Raw genomic sequence first — 16,402 nt, 5'->3', positions numbered from 1 at the left:
CTATCACACAATTTTCATTAATAAGTCATTATGAATATTTAGATCACAAATATCCCTGAATGCCTGTTTGATAGGGCTGCAAGATTAATCAACACCTAATCGAAATCGCAATTTGAATAGATGCCACTAGCAAATTGGCTGCATTTTTAAGTACCATAATTTCCTCTACAAATGTCAAAATATCCTGTCTTTTTCTACATAAAAACTGTTATCCCTGTGTAACATGTTCTGAAATGTCCCTGTGTGCCTCCACAGGGTCTTATTCAGTTTCAAATCTGTTAACCCTAGTTTTGTTCTGTACAAACATCTTCTGAAATGTGATTCTTGTATTAGTTTGTCAGTTCATATTTCAGTGTTGTTAGTTATTCTTTATGCATTTAAAATGTGAACTTTGAACAGAATGCTATTATTACAGCATAAATCACAAATCTAATTGCAATGCTTTCAACCATAATGTTTCAGATATCTCAATGCCCCTTGATCAGAATGACCTCTGAGTATATGGGGCTTACTGGACACCTTAATGTTCAGGTTTTTCAGAGAGCCTTATTTGTTTGTACAAGCCTCTTCTGAGCCTTGCAGGGGTCATAGTGGGTTGACTGCTGCTGCTGAATGTCATTGGCTATATGTGGCTTTACCCTTCCAGGTCAAATTATCCCTCAATTTAAAGGGAAATTGGGAGTGAGGATCAGCCCAAGCCTTGGTCCTCTCTTCTGTATTAAGCCATCACTGGGTTGTAAGGCAAACCTCATATAATAAACTCGGTTACCCCTACCACTGCTCCAATATCCCTACAACACAGCATGCATATTGATTGCAGATTGTGAGATCATGTGTTCTCTGCCTTGTGTTATATGCGTGTGTATGCACGCACAAATTCTCTTTTTCCCTAGCAAGGAGCAGGGGATTCGTGTTACACTCCGACTGATTAGAAAGCTCATGCATAAGAAATCACGACAGACACACTGCTCCCATCTGCCCGCAGTGCAGGTGAAAACAATTTACACATTGCCAGGCTAATGGATACATTCAAAGGGAGCACCGAGCTAGGAAAGTGAGATGGAGGGGGAGAGTAAGAGACAGACAGAGGTGTTGTAATAAGCCCAGGCCAATGCAGGCTAGTGGCCCCGATCATGCAGCCAAACCAGATAGCAGTGTATCAGATAACACATAATCACCAAGGTCACAGACTAATGAATGCGCTCATGACCTCCCAGAGCAGGGTTCTGCCCTTGCTAAAGACACTTGTAAACAACTCGGCAGGGTGAAACATGGCAATAATATGTTGATTCAGCAGGTAATGAGGTTCCCCCTGAATCAATACTCCTGGCTAACCCCTTCCAGGGTGGGCCTCTGAAGAGCATGAGCCAGGTTGGCCAACCAACACCTTTGCCAATGACCTTTCCATGCCAGTAAGGACACGAGGCAGACTGAAGAGGACTGTTCTCGTATTGCACAAGGCGCTGAGTGTCCAAACTTTCATTCGCAGCAGGCAAATGAACAGGCAGGCGCTGCATACTAATAAGCAGCAGGCTATTTTCCACCTTTTTTATCTGCACATTATGCTCTTGACTTTGGAGAAGGTGGGAATTAGGTTGGACCTCAGTGTCAGGCTGCCTGATGGCTCCGCTCAGGAAAAGCTGGTAATTGAAGCCGATGGCTGCCGCGGAGGAGGTCTGAATTTGGAAATAAACAGTTTCAAGCACTGAACGTCATTTCTAGAGAGATGACAGGGGAAATGGAAATGAGCTGACTGGATATAATGTGCTTTGACAGCAGGGAAAAAGGGAGCCATCTTTCAGATAACAATTCCACTCATTAGGACTTCACTGCCACACTAATAATGAGAGACCAAGTTGTAAAATTAGAGAGGACAATTAGATTGGTTGGCAACCAAACAAACCAAATAAACAAAACCACATTTCTGTGCTTTGTCTTCTCTCTGTTTGCTATAGTATAAGTTTGCTATATAAGTTTAAGATATGGATAATGTTAATTTATTTTAATAGCTGTTATCAATAGCATTTTACATAATAATAACAAAACAGCCTAATAAGATATTGTAAATGACACATGTGTGCAGCCCACATCCTGTATTTCAGATATGCTCACACATTTTTACATGGTAGCAGCTGTTAAACTTAGGTGTTTTAAAGTTACAGCAGGATGACATATAAAAAAAACACAGCATCTAACCTTGATGTAGCAGGTTAGTTTCTGACAGTCAAAAAGCCTTCATGCCTTCATGAATAAAATAGAGGTTTATGGGTGCGTCAAATTATTTCACTGTGTTGAGTTGTTTTTGTGGTTCTTGGGTGTAACAGTTTTTCAAGCAGTGTTCCTGGGAAGTAACAGCTTATATAATGTTCCACTCAGATATTAATCGCTGTATTTTTTTTTATTGTACTCACGCAAATCCAGTATATGCTTTTTTTAGGATTACCTAAAATCAAGATACATAAACAGAGCTGTATGCAGCTTTTCTATGATATTCAATTTGAGGTATAAATTTTAGCTTACTATTTTACCATGAAATAACAAGAGCAATTAGTAAAGATGGAATATGCTTTTGTTGCTCACAAGTCCTGTTTGCAGACTCATTATCAGGCCCTGCTGGTTTCTCAAGCACTGAGAGGAAGTTAAACAAAGCACCACTCACTCCACACCGACAACAGACTCCAGAGCCATCACCAAATGCTGAGAAGTGAAGGGCCTGCGAAAACAAATCACTAAGACATCCCCCGTCTCTTTTCTCCTCCGCCGCGCCCTGTTACCGCCTCAGCCAATCACTGCTACCTCAAGCAACAGTACTGAGGAAACACTGCTGGACTGGAAGACATGTACTTCAGAGTCTAGCATGTGTGTTTCATTTTAAATATTCTCATTGGATTTTGTTAATATCCTAAATAATAACTTAACATATTATATTGAGTTTATTGCAGACTTCATAAAGCAAAGCAAATACATTGGTGTCAGGGGGTACATGTTGATATAGTGTATAAACACACACATAGGAAGGCAGGGGAGTCCTAATTAAAGTGGCTGTGGTGATGCAGCCTGGTGTACAGTGGAGCAGGACCCAAGCTGCCACAGCAACAGTTCATCTTGGCCAATTAGATGCTGCATCAAAGCCTGGGCAGCTATAAAGCCATGAGTTCACAGGCAACATTGTTGTGTGTGCGGTCAGCAATCAGCAGTGTCCCCTGCTGGGATCCGGCACTGTTGAGCCACAGAGAGAGTAGCCTGACAACACTAAGTACAGCAGAGGCTTGCTGCCCGCTGTGTCATCCTCTCCTCATGTTTGTACATGTGTGTTACTGGGCACACACACAGCGCCATCTTAAAACTACATCTCTGGTACCCCAGTGAGTTGTCTGTTTATTGGCCTCTTTCCATCCGATTATGTATGTTTGGTTCTTAGAGAACAAAAATGGTGTTCCAAAACTAATGATAGAGTAACTACAATTTTGTGCAGTAATTTAAGAAACAGAACTGCTGTAATAACAGAGATATGTATTATTATACTTCATGTCAGATTGTTAAACTTTCCACCCATGATATCAGTTGTCTGAATCTGCAAGTCACTTTTGACTTCACTGGGTTAACTTTGCTTCTTCAGTACAAGTTGAGTATTTAAGACTACCACATTCTTTTAATACAACTGCAGTGCCACTGAACCACAACAAAAATATATTATAAAAAAAAAAAAAAAAAAAAGTAATTAAAATGTTTTAATAAAAAAAAAAGAAAAAGAAATTGCTTAAAAACACTGTTCTTGTACTTGGAACAGCAGGTCACTTACTAATAGCCCTGCTCATGTACATCACTTAAAGTATCCATTAACCAATCACATAAATAAGCTTCTGGCAATTATGTATTTATTTATTTGTGTCCTTTTCCTTTGGAAACATAATTACTGATTATGTAATGTTTGAAGCGTGTGTTTCGATTGCTGTTCTTAGCTTATTAGAGAATGATTAGTGCATGACAAATGTACTTGCTTCTAAATATGTTAATTATCAGTCTTTGCTGTGAGTGCTGTAGTTAAAAGCACTAGTAGTAACCTCACACAAGCTTCTAAATTACTGGCCGTGTGTTTCTTTGAAAGACTATATTTAATTAAATGACATACAGTAGCCTTTCAGGGCTAATGGAACTTACATTATATGTAAGAGATCTGGTGAGAAGTCACTTAACCATCCATTATTCTTGTGCTTATTACAAGCCGCGTCCAAATTTTGGGGATTAAATTATTTGAATTTATGATGAATGGACGCTTTGGATATAGTACATTTAAATTAAAATGAATTTTGATAAAATCTCAACTTAATTTTGTATTAAATATAAAGTACAAGTGAATGCATATTTTTGCTGAAAACTGTACTGAAATTCAGACTGAGTGGAAAATAGGACTTAGATGAGGAATCCTGCTGTTGTGATGCATATATGTGAGTATAAACACAAGACCTAACCAGCAGGACCGATACAGAGTGGCTCTTAAGAACTAAGAGCAGAGAGCCACCTAGTGTTAGCTCTCACCGAATTATAGCCCCCTGTAGTCTTCTGCTCCTCTGTGGTTGCTGAAAGACACTAACAAAGGTGTTATAGTGCAGTATAGTTCACTTATGTAAATATAATCAGTAAATGTGATCTTGATGTGACATGAGTCAAAACCAGAATAAGAAAGGAATTGCATAATTCTGTGCTGTATTTTTATTTATTTTTTCTATACCCCAAGTGAAATCTAATATTTTTTGTAGCTCATTGCTACCATAACCTCTAAAACTGTTACAGAATACACTTCTATGTGCCATTGTGTCCATGCACGGTGCTTTGTCAAAACTTGGTTAAGGGTGCCCCCAACTGGCCAACAGAGAATTTTGTGTATTTCAGTCAGGCAGTGTGGCTACTGCCTTACTTTATCTACAATGGTTTCAACAGTGTATTTACCAATTACTAAAATTTTGACAGCATTATAACCAAATGACATGTTTTTTGTATACAATTATTTATTTTGTATTTTTGTATTTTCAGACAGACATTCATACATGTACTTGGAGAACATCTCTTTGCACCAGATGCCATAATTTGGATGGACTCATTTTCCTGTGCATGGATCCATTCACTGGCTGCTGTTCATCAATACGGGAGTCTATGAGGTGAGAAAAAATTGTAATGACAGACAGTGTGCGGTGGAATCAGCTGCTCAATAAGCCGGCCCTAATTGCTTAGCAACAGTGTTCCAGGGTCTCTCATTGAGATCAAGAGTTTAGTGGACTGAAGACGCCGCTTTGGAGAAATAGAGCTTGTGCCATTCAATGAAATGGTGGAGAAATGGCCTCTATCTCCTACTTCCTCGCCACATCTCTTTCTCTCTCCTGCTAGTCCCCCCTCAGCGTCTTTTTCTCTCTCCTGCAAGTCCCCCCTCAGCGTCTCAACAGACACCCCCCAAGTCAAACCTTTCCCACCAGGATGATTATGTTACCTTTCAACTGCATGATGTATTCAGTTCACTAGATTATTTTCTGTCATCTCAGTTAATTGAATTCTGTCCATCATATATAGATGTTTTCACATTTGCATAAAGGTTAGAGTGGTGAAGAGTGTCAAACTTCAATTTAGACAATGTCACTCAAATAAATATACTGGCTCCTTTTTCTCTATCCCCTCCGAAGGTGGGTATTTACTGATTTAGTCTGAATTTTAATAGATCTGTATTCCTGGGATGCCTTGGCCCTTATATACATGTAAATATGAATATGAAAATGACCGGATGGCTCACTGATCGAGGCGATGCAAGTGAATCTCTGCATTAATCTACGTGTTTCTATGGATGTGATTATTATACGTGTATGTGCGCTTGCATGGTCACCCTCTTCTGCAAAGTCTTCTGGTAAGCATTCCCTCCTACTCTGCTGCTCATTGTCAAGTGGCACTAACAGCCTGCTAGCCTATGTGGGGCCATAGTGGGTGGGTCAATAAATGCCCTACCCTACTGACTATAATGTGTGAGCTATCCATACATGCTTAATTTAAGGCATCATACATGCAGTCAGTGAGGCATGTAATAATGCATGATTTTATTTTTGTTGAATACAAATAATACAGTTTCTTTTTCTGGACTAAGGTAAAAGAAAAAGTTAACTATATTCTTACTGTGAATACACAATTTTGTACTGGTCTACTTTGAGAATTCAATATGAGTAACAATGTACTACTACTACTACTACTACTACTACTACTACTACTACTACTACTACTACTACTACTACTACTACTACTACTACTACTAATAATAATAATAATAATAATAATAATAATAATAATAATAATAGTAATAGTAATAATAATGACAACAACAATAATAATAATAACAACAAGAACAATAATAATAATGATAATGTAATAATAATAATAATAATAATAACAATAATAATAGTTAGCAGTACTATCTTTATTATCATTATTATGCGACACTAATTAAATACTAATTGTTATGCAAAAATGTTGTTATTATTAATGTTTTGTTCTCTTAGACCATATTCTACAATTAACTATTTTATTGCTAGATCTATTATTGGATCTATTATTTATTTATAGACAAACTGTGATATGTATTGCTATTTGAACAGTCCCTATGTCCAATAATGGCTATGGCGCAAAATCTCAAAATAACAACATAATTCAAATCAAATCATGTTTAATTTAAGGAATTTAACTGTTCCTGAATATACAATTGTGTTTCAAAATTGATCTGTGTCTTTCGGAGCAATTTTCATATTAGCCTCCTTCACATAAACAGCTATTAGTTTTATGTATTGCACGGGCACATGGCTGCAGACGCTGGTGCTAAAATGGGACTGTGTCAGTTAGTCAATAAATGGAAGTGCGGAGACGGCGGACAGATTAGAGTGCTTATCTCTTTTCATCTACTCTGAATGCCAGTTGAATTGAAGGTCAATATCTGAGGATTCTCACAGCCGAGCAGGTGCCTGGAGAGTATGGATTGGCTAGTGCCGCCGGCGCCTCTGTCCGTCTTTGTGGGCAGCCCAGGGCCAATTTCAAATGTGTCACTTGTGTGTGTGAGGCGAGCCTGCAGTTGTGTGGGATAAACCACTATACATAATATAGAACAGCTCTCATTTTTTCATCTGTATATTTACTATTAGATATGACGAACAGTGGCTTCATTGCACAAGCTGTGTGTTATCTGACTTAGGACATGCCTGGAACTTATTTCAACTGATAACATAAAAGACAATTGCGTACCTGAACTGACAATTGTGTACATCCATTGAAAGAAAGATTTGCTATCATGTTTTACAATGTAGTCGTATAGTCACTGAAAGAGGAGACCTTTTTAATTTGTAAATGAGAGAACACAAACGTGGGGAAGGTGAACAGCGTGCCTCTTTTCACCAAGCCGTCTATTTACTGCCGTTTTCAAGGTTGTTTATTATTGATTACATCTCTATTTCACCTTCCATTTGCAGTAAAAACACAGTAGATAAAGCACTATTTAAAACTTACTGAGCCTGTACGCTATCTTGGTTCTTTTCTCTCTGCTGCTTTCCAGTGAATGCCGAGATTTGTCTGGTTGAAGATGGACAGTGAAAGCCTGATAGGCCATGAACGGGGCAGATGGTGCTCCGCTCTCACGTCCGCGGCTCCCTATGTTTGTGTTTGAGCTTAGCACTCTGTTCAAACTCTGGAAACCACACAAAACGGTAGATAAAACAGCTCTGGCTCTACTGCGCATGGGGCCGCACATGAGGTGATGCAGTGGGTCTCTGTGCACGTGCGTGTGTAGTTGAAGGTGCGTGCTGAGGAGGTGGTGCCTGTGTATATTGAAGGGTCTTGTCCAGTGTGTGTCAGAGGGCCCTTTGGGCTACTCTCTGCTCAGACAAAGCTGTGGTGAGGGGCTCTCTCCAACAGGACATGGCTGCTGGGGGGAGAGAGCAGGAGCACTCCAGACCCCAGTGCCTGCAGGAGGAGGCTATCGGAGCCAGCTAGTCCACTCCTCAGGCTGGCCAATGCTAGCACCAGGCCTGTCTGACCTTATCTCTGTCTGTGTGCAGCTGTCCATCAGCCTGTGCGCAGGCAGAAAACAAGCTTTCACTCAGAGAGCATAAATCACCAAATCAGCAGCAGCTCAATTTGTATCCTCAGACTACACTATGTAAGGTTTCTGAAAAACACGATGAAAGAAATAGTAGGTGTAATCATTTGTTAGATTGAAACAAATCACATAATGAAATATATTCATATGTTTTTGAACACAGAATAAAGAAATGCTGCTGACTGTGTATTACAAGGAAACCAGTAACAGGCTTTATTTATGTACGCAATGCTGATGTTATTGTGTCCCTTTTTAATTATTCGGGGAAAGTTGTAAGCTCACCCATGGCTTTTATTTACATGGTAGTCTTTCGTTTCTAAATGGTAGAGCCTAGCTCGCTGTAGATAGGTCCTTTCAGATTCTTACAAAGACCGCTTCAGCTGCTTTTTGTTGCCGTAACTACCTCTTTCTTCCTCACATTCCAAATATCTTTGGTTCAAACCTGGTGGCCTTGATGAACAAGGTTCTATGGAATCAATCAACTGCTTCTCTCAGAAGATCTTACCATGGTTTAATGTTGGCCTTGCCACATTGTCCTTTTGAGATAAACCTCATCCAACTTACGCCTGAGATCCAAGTTTCTTTTCTGAGGGGTCTTTTTATGTAGAGTGGATTTCAGAGAGGCCTCGCTGTTGGGAAAAATACGACCAGAGAAATACAAGCAAGGCTGTGACACATTGTTCTCTCTAATAATACAGGACAGCATACCTGTATTTTTTTAACTGAGTCATTTACTACAGTCAATGAATTATCTTGAAATCTGTCCTCTTAAACTTTCCATGCTAACAATATCCCTGTATGAATGCATTGCTATATACAAACTACGCAAGTAAGAGCTATCACTTCCTGTGTTGACTTTTCAATGCAAGTATAAATTTAACAGCAAGGATACCTGTATAGTTACAAATCTAGTACTGAAGTGAACAGTTGCAGTACAATATGACTGCATGTTTTAATATAATATTATAAGTATGTTATTTTAGTAACATTTACATTTTTGAATGCACCTGTGTTTTTCTCTTGTCTGCAGCATTGTTAGTGAAACAGATAGCAATTCACAGTGGACATATGTGCTCAACCCCATCACTGCTTACAGCCTCTCGCTGCCTCAGTAAAACAGCAACATCTGCTTACTGTTTTTATAGCCCACAACATATGCCTCTTCTTTGGTGACAAAGCTGGCCATGGCTCTCATGCTGTTTCTGTCCCCTAGTCCAAACATACATCTTTAGATACCTGTCAGCCTTTATTATTCCATCCTCTGTGGCTGCAGATAAGAGAAGTTAAAGTTTAATGAAATGCAGCCTGGTTACAGAGGCCCGGCTTTTATAATTTGTCACAAGCTGGGTGCTGGGAGCCCACTGCTATGTAAACACACCGGCCTGGTCAGAGCCATTACTTCTAAATGACGGAACACGGACCAAGAGGCAGAAATGTCATTCTGCTGCCACAATTTCCCTGTTGTTGCTGCATTGTGCTCCATTACAAAAGGAAACCAAAGCTAAATAAGCCTGTAGTAATGTTAAACGCATCACCAAGGCTACTGCTTTGCCTGTGTATTTTTCATAACGTTAACAATCTGTATCTGTTGTGCATTGTCTTGGTGGCTTTCTAAGGACACACAGCAGATACTAGATGAAAATGATACTGTTAACAAAGCCCTACGGGGGGATAAGTGCTCTCTGAGACAACATACTGCACTGGAGTAAACTGTGACAACTGAGGCGACATAAACCCTGTTTCAGACATAAGGGCCATAGAACTACTTACACCTATAATCACAAGTCAAGATAGGCCTCAGATGCCTCCAGCTGTAGTGGTCAAGAAGCTATGATGCACTTTTTGTAAGATATTTCTTGCCTGAAGTCTACAATATTATAAAGCTAGATACTCTGTATGGTCTGGCCTTTTTTCAGTTATGAGAATGACTTTATGTGGTTTATCCAGGCGGTAACACAAATAAAAAAAGAACATGCGTTGTATAGGGTAAGAGAAGTATGTCTCTGGTGGACTTTGCATTTGAAGTACATGAGTCCACCTTTCTGACCACAATTTTAACCACCTTTTTAACTGCAGACTACGGTCTAGCTAAGAGCCGCACTTCACTTCAAATAGCATGATACAAAGCACACACATAACCCCATGTGCTCTTGAGCTGCTGTTGATGTCTTAATATGACCTCGATCTAATTTTCCTGATCCTTTTTGACATTTATCCTTTAGGTAAACTCCAGTCTCTGTCCCAGTGGCTCCCATGCCAACAAAACGATGGCACCTGCTCCGTGCTAAAATAATGGTTTTCTTTTTTGTGATGTTAACAAGACCCTATTAAATCAGAGGGTCTTTTATTGGTTGATTTTACCCAAACAAAAACATGCTTTGGACTAGACAGACTTTGTGTGGATGTGTTTGGAACTGACGGAGGCTATAATCAGTAGCGCTGTATCGGGTGAGTAGTGGTCGCAGGCAGGAGGGACCGGAGTGATAACAGATTGAGCGACTATGATAAACTCTCCTCTAATGGTCCTGCCTGTCCCCTGTTTATACCCCCATCCCCCTTATTTCTCAACACCAGCACCTATTTAGTGGAGTCTTTCACTGGCCGCGGATTAGAAACCTGGATAAGGAGAAGCAAACACCGGCGGCTTCTCTGAGTAAGCAACCAAGAGAGCTAAACGGAGTGAGATAGAGAGAGAATGAGGGACGGAGGAGGATGGAGGAGGATAGTCCAGGAGTGGTACTTACCTCATTGCCAGCCATTGTCAAGTCACAGACACATCCTACCTCCTCCCGTAGCATGTTTTAACCCTCTGTCTTATTTTGGGGGGCACTTAATGATTCTGTTTGCAGTGGACAGGGACTGAAGTTGATGATAGGTTCAAGTGGCAGTATGCAGGAGGTGTCAGCAGACCCAGCCTAATTCTGTGTGGTTAGCGGATCGACATGACACATGTAGGACAGTGTAAACATGGATTAGTTTGATGTCTCAATCACTGCAGACTGACAGACAGCCGACACTGCATGACACCAAGCTACATGGATATGAAAAACCACCACACATTTATGCTGTAAATATTTTTAAATTAATTTGATTTTGGTTTTGTAATTCAAATTGTATTTGTGTCATTGTTGTTGTGCATTTTTTTGCAATTGCAACAATTGCAGTTGTTCCAGAATGACACCAAATTATACCGTATTAGTACATGACGTGATTGTGTGTATGTATGTTTAGATAGAGAATATGGCACAAGCCATTAAGTTATTTTTTATTATGTGGTTTGGGTGGTTATAGTAAAAAAGGCTTCAGGCCAGGATAATAAAGCAAAACAAAATGAAAAGCAAATAATTATATCTAGCTTTAAAGCCTCTATTAATGCAATTCTGACCAACAAAGAGAAAATTGCACACTTAGTAATTTGCCCATTTGATTATGACTGCTGAGTATGTGCGATTAAAATAGGGTTATTGCATCTACTGTACTGCAGCCGTATAATGTGCTGGTACAGTCCTGATGGAACAAAATCACATAGAGTACAATTATATTATTCTGTTAATATGTCCGATAGGTTTGGGGTAAAAAGGTCAAACATTCAACAGCTTTATGCAGCTGTGACAGGGGTAACATCAAAATCAGCTCTCACCACCAGCATGTTTTTTTCAGGTGTGAAAAGCACCACTTTAGATCACAGGTACAGCTGTCTTTATAGAAACTCTTAGCACAATGTCATAGAAGGAATAACACAAATTGCAATAGACCGGCAATTATGTTAAGTAGCTTTTTAACCGCCAGGGTTGTCCTTTCGCAAGGCGTCATGCTTGTAAGGACCAGTGAGCAGCTTCACTCAGCCTCGTGCTCTGGTGTCAAGTACTGCAAACAATATACACTCAGCCAGCACTGCTCGACTCACACACCAAACCATGCACTCTAAGATTGTGCCTTTCCAACAACTATTTCTGACTGACAAAGGACCATGTAACTCTCCATTGACTTTCTCTCACTATCTTGTATCTCCCCACATCTCAGCGCAGAGCAAACAATCAGGCAGTAAATAATGGTGATCCTCATGGGCCATCAATCAATTGGACAAGTGTACACTGCTGTGTTAGAGCGATCAGAGCTGAACTAATCCAGTCCATACAACACAACCTCCACCTGAGCAAGGAGACACCTGCCGGAGCACCACAGGCAAACGTAATGGACTCCAAAGGCAGCAGGATCAAGTGTAAAATCCCACTGCTTTCTGAGCCACTGTAGCATGAAGCATTTGCTCTATTATATATAATCGTCTTTATTGATTCATGAAGAGGAGTCATTAGCTGGTTAACAAGTTTCTAACAGAAACAATAACCATTATTGTGGAAAGTAGCGTTAAAAAGGATGTCAACCCAGCCAATTTGAGACTTTCAGTGGCTTTCTTGCTTTTGCAACATACCAATGCATTGCACAGAACAAAAGGACTAAAGACTAATTATTAAGAGATCCACACAAACAAGGAAGCTAGCTAAACATTGTCAACTCTAGCCAAATTCCCAATCTGCCTCTATTAATTAAGCCATTTAATCATCCACCACACTAATTGCATAATTAAATCACTGCCTCCTGGGTGCTACTGATGTGCGGTGGGTAATCTGGCACAAAAATACCACTCGTCAACAATGTGGGTTAGTTGATAATGGTAATGGATGGCCTGCACCATAGCAAGTCACCAAGGACATTTGTTATTGTAAACACACAGTAAGATATGGTTTGAATATCTGGCTTGATGTAACATGACATCATTGTGGTTATAATTCTTCTGAAGATAATTAATACATAGCATATATTGTGGTGCGGTCAACCTTGACCATGATCACTATAATTAACAGTTTTATAGTTTAAAGATTCCAATTCCTTGCCCAACACAACACAATAGTCCTATCCACATATAAGACGCTCTCCAAATGATCCTAATTGTGTCCTGCGTGCATGAGTGTGACCGGCACACACACCTTATGTTGGCATCCTCATGTCCTCTCCTCTCTGCACAAGACTCTGTGGTCGCAGCCAACTGTTTAAATTCCTGAAGAGCCTCCAGAAGAAATTAGTATGTAATGGCCACACTCTGCAAGAAGAAAGGCCCATTATGACTTTCCACTAACTGTACTTGGCTTTCATTTGTGAGCTAAATGGATGCGCGTGAAGGTGAGAGTTCACTAGCCATTCAAGTATTTGGCTTTAACTGGCTCCAGCACTCTTGCTTTAATTCAAGCAGAAGGACAAGTATGAATAATCACTGTGGATAAGACCCATCACAACCTGCAGCCCGACTCTCCCCCACTCCCCCTCCTGCGCCTCGAAATGGCAGCTCAGGCTTAATGACAAAATACCATTTACATCATGCCTTTTAATTTGCAATTTGCCAGCTTTTGTCGCTGCTATCTGATTTTGGTTTGTTAGCTGCACACTGTATTATTTTGATGCAAATTTCCCAGCCGCTCTTCTCAACCAGTTCTAATTTCACATTTGTTTATCAGAGCCGAGGAAATAGCTAGGGAGAAATGGGTAACTCTAATCAACGTAAAATAGAACACAAAATATCCATTGATTATGAAGGCTGGCAGACTGTGCAGAATTATGGCTGCAGGATGTTCAAAACCACTGGGTATCATGGGCTATGATGGAGACAAAGAGACCGCACCCAGCTGCCATGTGGGAGAAGTTGTGAAAACCTGAGATTCAAAGAGAATGTGTATTACTGGGCTGTAACAAAGGCCTAACTGGTTTATTCAAATACACAGGAGTGTACTGCAGTTCCCAAGGGTGTTCATCTCATGTAATATATGCACAGGCTAATTCATTACACCAGGACTAATTTCCATTGCCTGTGCTTGGAGTTGCCTTGCTAATTACAGATTTTTTTTTTTCTTTTGCCCATTTTTTTCTCTCTGGTTCATAATTGCACAGCCACATTCAGGGGCAGCATCCTTGCAAATGAGATGAGGCCTTGCCATTTGGCATTCTCTGCCCCCCACACCCAGGTGAGCCCATAGCCCACACAGGGCACCGGCAATGCTCTATTTCATTCCAAAATACACCCACCACCCTCCCAATCACCAATGCTTGGATCTTTGATGGGCTCTGCCCCTAGAGCTGCTCGGACCATTTCAGAAATATCAGATAGGCTAGTGTAATTAGACTTGGGACTTTAATTAGGAAAAGTTAACTGTTAGATGAAAGCTGTCACATCTGTGGTACGTAGTGCTGGTTCAGTAGATGGATCCCAGGGGGTCTGCATCAAAAGGCTCTTCCCTGCTGAGCAGGCCCACTCTAGCATGTTCTCATACGCCAAATCAGGCCCTCGGAGTGGCAGTGCGTGTGACGATGGAAAACAGAGGCACTGACACAAGTTAACTGCAAAGCTAAAACTGAGATGAATCTAGAGAAAGAGAGGGAAGAAAGGAAAATATCACTAAGCCACGCGGCTGCTTCTGTGTATCTTGTTAAATGAAGAACACCACAAAGACACAAACAGATCTGAGGGAGAACAATGCCACGTAACAAGACATCATTGGCTCATCATTAGCAATTTGTTGCAGGCATAATTTTCCCCTGCCCCTTGCATAATAGGTGCCCTGGGAGTTTGCCGATGCTTTTGTGTGCCCTCATTTGGCTATTTATTTACTTGGCTCATGTCACAAAAGAGATCTGCCACCCAATCGAGAGCCAAGATAGCTTTGTTATGGCTGCACATCACAACCCTATTAAGACAGAGCTCCTTTAATTGACTCTCCTAGCTCATTGCCTGACCTACAGTCTCTCTGATCCCACCCAGCCAATAAGAGTCTTTGTCTCATAGGGCAAATCTAGGATATACATAAAACAGAGCAGTTTGTTCATCCTGGCTATCACCACGTGACACAGCCTCACTGTAAAATAAAAATTCTATTTTAAAAGGGACACAGTTTAATCTCCATATAGTAGAGCAGAATGGTTTGGGATAAATACCTAATTGTGATTTTTCTGACAAGCATTTCTATTGGGATTGCATTTGCAATTTATTTTTTAATAATGGGATTGTGTTCAAAGTTCGCATTTTAAACCTGTCCAGAAGAATTGACAAAAGTACTGAAATATGAACTGAAGAAGAACAAGAATTCCATTTGAAGATGCATTTGTACAGATGTAAACTACAGTGTTAGCTGTTTTTATACAGAATAAAAACAGGACATTTTGTTTGTGGAGGAAATAAAGATACTTCATAAATTGCAGCCTTTGTGATTTGCTAATTGTGCCCTTTCAAATTGTGGTTTCAATTTGACAGTAATCCTACCTAGTAGTTATTTTTACCTTTTTGAATCGTTACCTCATTGGCATACTTTTGGCTTTCCCCTACAACACTGGAAAACTGCTGAAGAATTTTTAAATATGGTGAAAATGCTTGACAGATATCACGGCCATAATTCTCAAATTATGGAAAGAGATGCTTTATTATTTCATTGTGAGTCTTTCCCATTTAACCAACTCCACAGATGGTGCTCTCCATAGAGAAGCTCTCACTGTAGTCCCATCTCCTTGGCTCTCAGTGGCCCTTTTGTAACAGTATAGACATTGAGCTGTCATTTACATTCATCAGACACGTACACTGAGAATAGATTGATGGTGGAATGGATGGATGACCCAAGCCATGGCAACATCGCAGCAATGGGGAAAAACAAAGGCATTTTTTCTGTGAGTGGAATGACATTGATGATAGTGCTGAGCTTTGAGCTGACAGATTGCGATAATATAATGATGTGCTTACACTGACTGAAGGAATCCCTAACTTCCTGTGACTTGTTCCTTTTTCCATCCATAATTCTTTGTGAATGACAGCATTCATACTGGTCTGTCTGTAATACAACTGTTTCTGTTTTGAGGAAATGAAAATCAAGTATTTGACCTTTGTATCTTACAAGTGGCTTAGTGTTGCAGTGGTAATGCAGTGACATACTTTGATGACATCATTCACTTGAATTTTCATTTTACATAATCCTTCACAGCAACCGTAAATAACTATAATGTATTCTTCCCATAGCATGATAGAATTAGAATCTATTTCTATGGGCCCACGCTGCATGTTTTACTGGTTCATGTGCACATAGGCTGCCTTCGCACATAACCATGCTTCGACGAGGCCGAATGAGAAGATTTTCAAATTGATTTTTACATTGAATTTCACACCCTTTCATCAGGCCGGGCCCTCATGGCTGTAATGCTCATGATTTCAAAAGCACTTAACATATGCCAACCCCTTTGTGGGAGAAG

The sequence above is a fragment of the Periophthalmus magnuspinnatus genome, chromosome 22, assembly GCF_009829125.3.
Source record: "Periophthalmus magnuspinnatus isolate fPerMag1 chromosome 22, fPerMag1.2.pri, whole genome shotgun sequence".
NCBI classification, from domain to species: Eukaryota; Metazoa; Chordata; class Actinopteri; order Gobiiformes; family Gobiidae; genus Periophthalmus; species Periophthalmus magnuspinnatus.
This window is presented reverse-complemented; position numbering follows the sequence as displayed.